The following is an 11,456-nucleotide window of genomic DNA, read 5'->3' as shown; positions in this document are numbered from 1 at the left end:
GAAAAATAACTCAAGGATCCTCACACCTATGTAGGCTGAACATCTTTTTCCTATGTCTTAGGATGAACTAAAATCCGCTATTCTCTAGAGAGTGCAGAAGAGAAGGGTGCTGACCAACAGAACAACTGGAAATGTTTCAGCTATATAAAAAATACACTTTGTTGCCTGACAGCATAATACACAGGCGTTCAAAAGCATATATGAAAATCAGAGGCCTTCTTATATAAGCATGTTCGGCTGACAGCAGACTGTTCTCTATTATGGCCAAGAGAAGTTGCCTAGTGATATGTTTCTGGAGCATTAAATAGTCAACAGATAATTATCCAGTAGCTGCCACGTACAGCTCAGCATGGGGGACAGGCCAGACCTACACATCCATTTCCAGGAGTCAAGACACGGCAGGATGGTGCACCCCAAGGCCTGTTGGAGGTGAGCAAGAACTCAGGGGTGCAGAGGCCAAGAGTTCAGTGGTTTGGTGGCTGGAGGATGGAGAAAACGTTACGGCGACGATCACACTTAAATTGTCCGTCAGAGCAGTCAGCCGACACTCTTCAGTTTGGAGCGGCCGGTTTTTAATTTTATCTCTCGCACTCTGAACACCCGGAGTCCTGCGTCCAAAACGAACTCAAACATCAAAGGAAACATCAAGGTGATATTTATGTCTGCCCTCCCCAGTATTAGGACGGGATAGACACTGGAAAACTGGGGACTTACATGGAAGTAAATCTGCGGTAAAAACATACTCATCTTGGAAAGTAAGGGATTAAGTAGTAAGTGATCAGCTTCCAAGAACAGCCCAGAAAATGCAGAGGTGAGGGCAAGTGGATAGCAGAGAGAACTTCACAGAGAATCTGAAACCGTAGGGTTTTTCAGGGATCCATGAAGACGTGGAAATCCTGGAGTATTCTGAGAGGGCTCCGGCATTTCTATACACCAAAAATCTGTGGGAGAAAGCTTATCTCCGATGAGGAGTTAGAAAATGATTGTAACAGCACATGGATATGGAAGTAAATGTCCCGGGGTGAGGATGGAAGTTTGGGAAAAGGAAAGGAGCCCTTGATGGAGGCACTCTAAAGAAAGGAAACACATGTTATCTCTGATTTAGACTTGAGGGCTAAATACTTTTACAAGATAGCTGTTAGAATAATGTGATACATATAACTTCTTCTTCAAACACATTCGGAACATTCTGTGGACAGTCATGCTGGAATTTGTAATATTCCCCAATTATTTCATCTCAGTGATATAGACCTTGTACCAAATGGAATATTATGGACTTCTCTTAGACGTTAGAACAACAAAAAAAATGACACGATTTAATATACCTTTCCTTCCTCAACAGAAACATCAGTTACCAAGTATCATAACAAAAACCACAACATTATCAATTCATAAGATCCCGTAAGTAATTTTATTATTTTAATGAAAAAACTTATTTTGTAAATATTTATCACTGTAAAGAAATATTCCAGATCTTCTTTTAGTGTAAGATCCTGGTGTCTGTCATTAACAGAATCTTGAAACTTTAAAATTCCACATGCCCTAAGGGCCAATTCCTTCTGAATATAAAGCAATAAATTGATTTCTACTGAAGTTAAATTAACATAAATAAGTTAATGCAATAAACCTTAACCTCTAAATTCAAATTTCCTACACAAAATTTACACCTAAATATTTAACGATCACTTCAAATATAACACAGAAATTGAACTCGTATTTTTGCTACAAGCCACCTTTGGCATCTAGGAGACAATCCTTCACGGTTTTCTTGCAGTTTGCGTGACTTGCAAGGAGGCACTGACTGTCCTTTCTTCCTCACTGTATTTTCCAGGTTGATTTGCAGAGTGAGCAGCTTAGAAGGGAGGAATATTGTTTCACTCTGTAACCCAGGCAGCATCCTCCTCTTGTTGTACAGTAATGATACCATCTCCTTCTGGGAGGAGAGGACAGGCATACCTACTCCCAGTTACGGAAGGTTCCAGTTTCCTAAACTCAGCCTTCCGCTCCTGAAACACAAGCCACTCTGTGTGCAAGTGTCACCTTGCCTCTTCACATGACCCTTTGGAACTGGAAAGCTAGCACAGATGTTCTGATGCTGTAGTGAGCAACAAACCATTCTTGGTCTCTACGTTTGGACTCCTCGGTGAGCTCCCAGCACCCATGCAGCTGTGGCCAACTTGTTACCTTGGAAGCCAGGTGACAACTTCGACCCTTGTACTTGTCAGCACGGCTCTGCACTTCGATAGATTAATCCAGTCTTATATTCTCAAAACTAAAATCATCTGTAGTATCATGTTGAGGTGGGATAATTCCTGCCCCAATATTTAATGTAATGTCAATAAATAGATATTAAGAACAAACACATGACTGTAAGACAAACATGAAGTGTGTAACTAGAGGAGAAGTCAGAGAACCTCTTTCATGACTCTTGGATTCCCGGTCAGATCAAGGTGGTATCAAGGGGGTCACACAATAGTGATACAGAGAATTTCTGGAGAGAAAGTCATTATAACATGTCCTTCCTCCTGCTCAAAGAAAGGGGTAGTGGTTGCCATGTTCACACTCAAGCCCAGTGTTTACACTTTTTGGCTCTTTGGGGTCTCTCTTGGAGACAATCCCGGCAGGTGTCTGAGTCCGTGTGGTGGTCTGAGGTCAGTTGAGAAACTGGTTAACCGTTCTTGGCAGAGGCAGTAAGTTCTGTCCTTCTAGAGTTACAGAGACAACCGTCTCCTTCCCATGAGTCCAAATTGGGCCTCTCAGAAGAGGAAACCAGGCTGACGCATTTCAATGATGTATTTCCCGACAAAACCTTCTGGGGGGATAAAGGACCTCAACACCAGTCTGTGCGGGACAGCTCACTCATGAACCAAAAGTTGAGCGTAAAAACCCAGTCACGGGAAACACGGAGACAGCATTAGCAACATATGGGGTCCAGTTGTAGAAGTCCTTGTGACAAGAATCTTTAGTTCACAAAAGTGCCCCATGAGAGGAAGAGTTAATACAAACCTCCTAGAGGCCAGAGAACTCAGTGCTTTCAGCAGGGAAGAAATGTTCCTGATGTACCCCTTCTCTCTCCCTTCATCTGTCCCCACAGGGGCTCAAGCCGCAGTCATTTTCGAGGGAGGGAAACCAGAAAGAGAAAAGGAGGATGAAGTTTCTCTCTAATCTACGGCCCCGGTTGAGGCAGCACCCCGTTTAGTAGCAGAGGAGGGAAATTTTATATTAAATTACATCTGATTTTTTTTTTTTAATCACAACACAGTACTGGGTATTCTTACTTTCAAACTGAAATAGGTTATTACCTGAGGGCTTCGAGAAAATTAATGGGTCTATGAGGCGCCCGGGTGGCTCAGTCGGTTAAGCCTCTGAACTCTTGGTTTCTGCTCAGATCATGACCTCAGGGTCCCGGGATCCAGCCCTGTGTGTCGCTCTGAGCTCAGTGGGGGTCTGCTTGAGATTCTCCCCCGCGACCCCTCCCCCACTCACACATGCTCACACACACATGCGCTCTCTCTCAAATAAATTAATAAATCTTAAAAGAAAGAAAGAAAATTAATGGGTCTACCAGTTTTATCTCAGGATATCAAATGGCCATACTCCAATGAACAGATTTTAAAGAATTCATGAGAGTGAAATTGTATTTTGATATATCACTGATCTTGCTCATTAGTATATACCTTACACACCCACATGACACCATGACCCCAACCACGTGTACCGTAATCCAGTCAGGCATTTAAAGTCTTCCTTCCTCCCTTCCTTCTCTTTTCTATAAGTCTACTCTATACTTGTCAGTTACTGATTTTGAATAAACTTTTAATTCAAGCTCTCATATTGAGCACTTACCATGCAGACTACTCTATGCAAATCGGGACATTTAGAAGCTTACAAATGGCTTCCCTCCCTCCCTTTCCAGCACAAACTCCTGTATTTTCATCAGAGGACAGGCTGAAGGGTGGAGTGGAGGTAACTAAGGACGCAGAGCAACACCCACAACGATGAGGCGCAGGATGTGTCTGCGTGGACCCTTCTCCAGCACCATCTTTCATAATCTGAACTCTGTCAGGCTTCTCAGTGGAACTTTCCTTGATTAACCCTGACAGAATTATTCTTGCCCTTAAAAATACTGGCAGAATATGATTTAAAAAATTATGTGTGTGTGTCTGTGTTTGTGTGTGTGTGTGTGTGTGTGTCTGTGTTTGTGTGCATGTCTGTATATCTGATAGAAAAGTATCAGACTCTTTTCAGAATGAGAACATAAATGTTCTGTCTATGGATCTGGGTTCTGGGTCCATGGGTGTGTTTAGCTGGTGAAGACGCAATCATTTATATAAATCTGCAAGCTTTTCCAGAAGTACACTGAGCATCCGCATCTGTAATGCTTTTAAAAAACCTACCACCACTTGTGAAGCAAACTACAGTTTAGAAGTAATGAACGGGTCTAAACTGTTCCACCTGTTCTTACAGTTTAAATCAAGTCAATTTGGGGCATATTTTAAAATCATCTACTCAAGGAAAAGGACCTTCTTAAGATGTTTGTTTTTATTTGATGAACTACTAAAATGAGAATTTCAGTATTTTCCACAGCTTTTGAATCCCTCACACTTTTAATGGTAGATTTTATGGTTTAAAGTGGTAATTGATTTTGAATAATGATTATAGTTTTAATCAATTTATAAGTGATATCTAAACATATACCACTAGTTTGGTAAAGTAAATTAATACTCAAATCAAAAGCATAATGCATAAAATTCTAATTGCAATTTAAGATCATTGTCAACAGAAAAGCCGTATTTACATCTTAACACAAAACACTTGAAATACTGAATATTTTACATGTAAAGGGTTGGTAAATTCCAGAATTACAACACATGAAAAATAAACATATATTCTTGAAAGATGCTATAATATAAACAGTCAGAATTAATAAAAATTATCTAGGTAAACTATTACCCACTCCTCTCAGACACATTCACAACCAAGTACCAAGATAAAAGGCAATACCTCCACTCTTTAGATCTCATTATTTGAAATGGAAACCTATTTGTTTCCTGCCTTCTAGAAAGCCAATTATTTAGATATTATTACACTGAATACACTGTTCTCTGGTTAGTTGCATTCAGAGACATAGTCAAAAATACCCTGTGTATATCATGAGTTTGTGTGCATGTAGTCTTTTTCCGTGATTCAAACATAAACCACAGACCCACATATCCAACTTTGTATTAAATATTATAACTTATATATCACTTTTTAAAAATATTTTATTTATTTATTTGATAGAGAGAGACAGAGCGAGAGAGGGAACACAAGCAGGGGGAGTGGGAGAGGGAGAAGCAGGGTCCCTGTGGAGCAGGGAGCCCGACGCAGGTCTCGATCCCAGGACCCTGGGACCATGACCTGAGCTGAAGGCAGACACTTACTGACTGAGCCACCCAGGCGCCCCATAACTTATGTATCTCATTGGCATATCAGATGCAGCTAGTTTGAAACTAAACTCATCTTCCTGTTTCTTCCTCTATTTACACCATCTTGAAAAAAATGGCATTACCGTACATTTGATCAATGGATCCAGAAATCTGGGAATTGTCCTGATTCCATTATATTCCTTAAAGATCACATCTAATTGGCACCTAATCCCATTAGGTCTACTTTTATAAATTTACAGATGTGGTTCTCTCCTGCTAACCCTATTGCTAAAGCTCTGCTTCGTTCCAGGTTTTCATTATTTCTATTCTAGACTTCAGTGACAACATCTTCACTTGGCTTCCTGCCGACAGTCACTGCTGTTCCTCCCCGATTCATTCTCCAGGCTGTGGGGACACCCTTTCTTGTTTTTTGTTTGTTTTCCAAAAATCAAAATGGGATTCCTGACAGCAGAATCAGATTATATCAGCCTCTACTTAAAAATCCCCGGTGTCCATGGAATTAAAATCTAACCACTTTAGGAGGCATGCATGCCTTTTCCCCTGTATCTCCAAATTCTTTTGCATGACAATTTTCATATATTATGCCACAGTCATATAGCCAATTCTAGAAGCTTCACAGTTCAGTGTATGTGTGTCCTTGCATCTGTGTGTTGGGAGACAGTGACAGGAGCGGAGAGATGCAGAGAGAGATGGAAAGATGGAGAGGGTACAGGAAGAGAAGAGACATGAACAGTCAGAAACCAAGATGTCACTGGGGCTCCATCTGCCTCCTGAGACTCCCGCTGACTTCCACTCTCTCCTATTGTCCAGAATTTCTACAAGGACCACGTTAGTTCTACCATACGAATACATATACTTGTTTGTATATGCAACACATATCTATGTATACAGTATTAAGCTATTTATAGAACTTCCAGGTTCTTAGTTTATAATAAGACTTACTTGGTCAGTAAATGGACACTGACTTTGGGACAAATTACGTAGATTAAGTATAGTTTAGTATCACTTATTTTTATATCTTTAGAAGAGTTGTAAGCCACATACTTTATCAAATACCATATGATTAGAATTCAATTGCAGTGTATTCTGACTTTATGCTTTTATTAGGGGTTTCATGAAAAAAATACTTTATCCAATACAGTGTGATCAGAATTTAAAAATTCATTTTTGATGTTTCCGATATCTTAAATAAGTGTTCTACAACATGACATGAAAAGATTCACGCAATGTAGGTAGAAATCAAGTGTAGGGGCGCCAGGGTGGCTCAGTCGGTTAAGTGGCTGCCTTCGGCTCAGGTCATGATCCCAGGGTCCTGGGATCTAGTCCCACATCGGGCTCCCTGCTCAGCAGAGAGCCTGCTTCTCCCTCTCTCTGTCTGCCGCTCTGCCTACTTGTGCTCTCTCTCTCTCTGTCAAATAAATAAATAAAATCTTAAAAAAAATAAATCAAGTGTAATAGAAATTCAGAGTCAATAAAGATTAAATCTAGTTTCCTCTTCTTCCCCATTCTCTGCACCCACCCCTCCCCCCGCTGTGCCTTTCAACAGGCTTTTGTTAGACTAATAGAATTTCCAAATGAAAAGAAATACCTGGGGCAAATAATTTCCTTTGGAAGTGATAAACCATACCACAAAGTAGAGAATATTCACTAGTTCAGTTTGAATAAAGTTTGAGGAAAAAATTAAAAATAGGGATAAGCTTATAATCAGTGAAGATCCAATCATAGAGGACTTAGAATTTCAGGCTAACAAACTTTCACATTATCCTGTAGCACAGTGTAAACCATTTCAGCATTTTCAACAAGTGGAGGACAAAATTCGCATTGTATTGCAGGAAGATGAAGCTCACGAAATTATATTGAATGGACTGCAGGATTATGGAGGTGACTGATAATCATCCTATGACAATAACATCAGATCACAACATTAATCAAGTGCTTAAATATACTCTATGCAGAGTATAGAGTAAAAATTATATACACTGCCAGAAACACACACATCATTATGTTTTAATATATGTACACACATATATATCACATATATAATAATATATATCATTTAAAACACTGTAAGAATTAGTGTTTTCTCACTGTTTTTTAGCTAGGGACACTGATTTAACTGGGTTAGCTTCAAGTTCACACAGCAGCTTTGCAATGTGTTTGAGGCTCAACTACAAAACCTGAATATAGAAATACAGTGGGAACAGTGGGCGAAACAATAGCCCGAGAGATGCAAATCTGGCTTAGAAAAATACCCTCAGAGATAGATAAGAGATGGAAAGTGATAAGACATGATCCTTGGTGGCTTTACAGGGAGGATGAGGGGAGGATTTGATGCCTGGAAGATTGAGGGAGAAGGGATTTTCATGAGAAGATACATGGCATAACCAATTTTCAGGCTTGGTGCCAAAAGAATGTCCCGGTAGAGGAGTTCTAGGACATGGAACTTCACCTACAGTCAGTGGAGGGCGGGACTCACGGAAGGGAATGGTGGCTTCAGATGAAGATTCTGACCCGGGAAGTCTAGCTGCCACTGTGTCCATGAGAGGAGGGCAGATAACACAGCGGGGGTGGCCCGGAGACCGCTGCCGAGGAGCACTGTGTTTGGAGAATGCGACATGGAGGAGCCTGAGATTGAGCCACAGCACAGTGGGTTAAGGTCAAGTGCTGGAAGAAGAACAGACATGGCAAACAACTACTAATAGTTTTTTTTTTTTTTTAAATCATGAAAATAAAGGGCATAGTAATGTTAGAAATCAAAAAGTATAAAGTTTAATTTTTTATTTTTTTATTTCACTATAAGACAGGGACATGGACATCTTTTTTATGGTCACCGAAAGACAAAACTGGTCATGAGAATAGTAAAAATGCAAAGAGAGAAGTAAGAGAGAAATGGTACAGCAGGATCTCAGACAAGAAGAGAGGGAATAAGATTAAGAGCACAGTCTGAGGGTTGCTGGAGTGGTGGGGGGTGGGAGGGACGGGGTGGCTGGGTGACAGACATTGGGGAGGGTATGTGCTATGGTGAGCGCTGTGAATTGTGCAAGACTGTTGAAGCACAGATCTGTACTTCTGAAACAAATAATACATTATATGTTAAAAAAAGAAGAAGATAGCAGGAGGGGAAGAATGAAGGGGGGGAAATCGGAGGGGGAGACGAACCATGAGAGACGATGGACTCTGAGAAACAAACTGAGGGTTCTAGACGGGAGGGGGGTGGGGGGATGGGTTAGCCTGGTGATGGGTGTTAAAGAGGGCACGTTCTGCGTGGAGCACTGGGTGTTATGCACAAACAATGAATCATGGAACACTACATCAAAAACTAGTGATGTAATGTATGGTGATTAACATAATATAATAAAAAAAAAAGAACACAGTCATGGTCTAGATGGAAACCAAAATGTACTTCATTTTCTGAGACGGTGGAAAGTATAACTGAAGATGAAGACAAAGAGGAATGGCAGAGAAGCTCCGTCGAATGTCACCACCACCATAGACAGATAGAACCGGTGACATGGAGGAGAGGGTGGGGCTGAACTGTCCTCAAGGACCCTGTGGGGTGGAAGCATCTGTAAGAAGCACAACCACAAATGTGGGAGGAGCCTTCACAAAAAGAGTCTCCATCTCTCTCCCGTCATTCTAAATACTCAACACGCACAGATTATACTAGGAAAGTACTTTTTTAACTATCACTGGGCCAAAATTCTTGTATTTATAATTCTTGCTGAAATAGGTTAAATTTGCCCTTTACAACAATACCTTTATCATCCAAGAAGCTGAGGTAGGGTAATATTTCGTCAAAATTTTCACATATGTTTTCAAATTACTGATTCTTTCAACATATAATTATTGAGCACATTTCTTTGTGCCCAACACTCTATTAAGTATTGGGGATGAAAAAGAAAAATGCTACCGTGACCTCTCACAATGTTTATAAATATCAGTTCCAGAGTTGACCTGAAAACACTCTATGCCAGATTTTACTTTAAAACCCCAAAGCTTGACATTTACAAAAGTAATTGAAATCATCTATCAATCACTTACTTGGTGACATATTGTCAGCTAATCGTCCCCATCTATTCTCTCATTTAAACCTCAGACTAACTAGTACTATTCTAGTACTAGTTATTATTTTCCCCATTTTATAGATGAGGAAACCAACTTAAAGAGGTTCACCGTTCAAAATCCTGTGGCTAAAAGTGATGGAACCAGCTTGAACCAAGGTCTTTGTGATTCCAAGAGTGGTATATTGCACTAGATGAATACTCATGATCTTGGGGTCCTGGGATTGAGCCCCTTGTCGGCTCCATGCTCAGTGGGCAGTCTGCCTGAGGTTCTTGCTGTCCTTCTGCCCCTCCCCCTGCTCTCTCAATCAATCAATCAATCAATCAATCAATGAAAAAGTATTAAACATACAGGCTAACCAAGATCATGACTCCCATTTTTTCCTTGAAATTGTAACCACTAAAGATCACTTCCTGCTGTTCATCTTCCAGTGTTGCTCATCTGAACACGGAGGGATAGATAATATATGCAAATGCAACCTATCCATGTTAAAGGTCCTCCATAAATTGTCTTTGCCTTCTTTTTATCTGGTATCCTGTACTACAAGAAACTCTCAAGAAGATCCCTCATGTTAATTTTCTTCTAGTGATATCTGACTCCATTGCTATGACAACTTACACACAGCATCACATTTGACTAAAGCATTAAATATGAATCCAAATTCTCCTTGGACACACTTGTTCTTTTTCAGGGGGTCATAGTGAAATATAGCACTGAATGGTTTTAAAGTTTCATTCAAGTGTTATTTTTTAATCTTCATAAGAACTCAGAAAGCAATTAGAATGGTATTAATATTGCACTCTACTGATAAGGAACTGAGGTTTTGAGTGTTTGAGTAACTTCCCCCAAGCCACCCTGCATTTTTGAAAATTAAGAGCTATAATTAAGGGCGCCTAGGTGGTTCAGTCAGTTAAGCATCTGACTTTTGATTTCAGCTCAGGGCATGATCTCAGGGTAGTAAGATCAAGCCCTACATTGGGCTCCATGCTCAGCGGGGAGTCTGCATGAAATTTTCTCTCTCCCTCTGCCCTCTACCCCTCACCCCAGCTCTCTCTCTCCCTCTCTAAAATTAAAAAAAAAAATTTAAAAAAAGAACAAGTTGTTCTGGGTCAGAATTCTTACTGTCCAGTAGTGTTCTCCAAAAATTTTCCATCTGATTTCCTGTCCCTATCCCTAGAAGAAAGATCCACAAGAAAGACTTTTGGGCTGTTCCTTTGTGTATTTGAAATACTGTAATTGTACCTGGCAGGTTAAATGTATACACCCTATTACACACACACACACACACACACACACACACACACACACACACACACACGAGAGACAGAGAGAGACAGAGAGAGGGACAGAGATGTAGATATGGATATAGATAGATATTGATAGATATCATCTACATATAGTCTTATCCACTGGAAATTGTGCTTCACACATCCAGGATGGTGCCGGCACCAGATTTAAGAGCAGTGCACCGTATTGTGAAGGCAAGCATATTTGAAAAACTCTTCTGTATGTATGCTAGACTGAAAAATAATACTTCTGTGTGCAGTTGGAGTGAAATGAATAGAGATAAAACAATAAAGGAAAACCGGAGAAGTGGGGAAAACTTTGTTAGAGAATAGTTTGGGGGAACAGCCCTGATGTCCTACAAAGCACCCTCACACGGCATTTTTCAACCTACTCCTACCATTACAACGTTGCCCATTCTTGAGTATTTACAATGCTGATGAGTGCTCAGCCAGCTTTTCCCTGTCTTTACTCTTGCTGCCTCTTTGCGGACAGTGGTGGCTGAGGGAACATGGTTGAGGAAAGGGGCAGGGTGGCTAAGAACAAGCACAGCCCCCGGCTGTTGCCCTGGCGGTCTAAAAGAACTTGGCTTCAAGAAAGAAGAGGCCACCAGTCATGATTTACGCCTTAAATATAACTTCACCTTGTGAATCCTAGAAACGGAGAACAATGATCTGGCCA

The 11,456-nt window shown here is 40.6% G+C and overlaps 1 protein-coding gene and 1 long non-coding RNA gene across 2 annotated transcripts in view; one reads left to right on the top strand and one right to left on the bottom strand.

Annotated features, from left to right (window-relative positions):
* The window catches only part of PCDH15 (protocadherin related 15), a 1,343,394-nt gene that overhangs the window by 1,088,893 nt on the left and 243,045 nt on the right, over positions 1 to 11,456 (bottom strand). The gene's annotated exons all lie outside the window — the stretch shown is intronic.
* Positions 74 to 2,331, top strand: LOC113923416. The gene is made up of 3 exons (XR_003520321.2): positions 74 to 649; positions 1,343 to 1,401; positions 1,832 to 2,331. It is a non-coding gene; the product is annotated as an uncharacterized LOC113923416 (long non-coding RNA).

This window comes from Zalophus californianus, chromosome 15 (genome assembly GCF_009762305.2).
Source record: "Zalophus californianus isolate mZalCal1 chromosome 15, mZalCal1.pri.v2, whole genome shotgun sequence".
In the NCBI taxonomy this organism is placed as follows: domain Eukaryota; kingdom Metazoa; phylum Chordata; class Mammalia; order Carnivora; family Otariidae; genus Zalophus; species Zalophus californianus.
The sequence above is the reverse complement of the archived record's forward strand: the minus strand, read 5'-3'. Positions and strand labels throughout refer to the sequence as shown.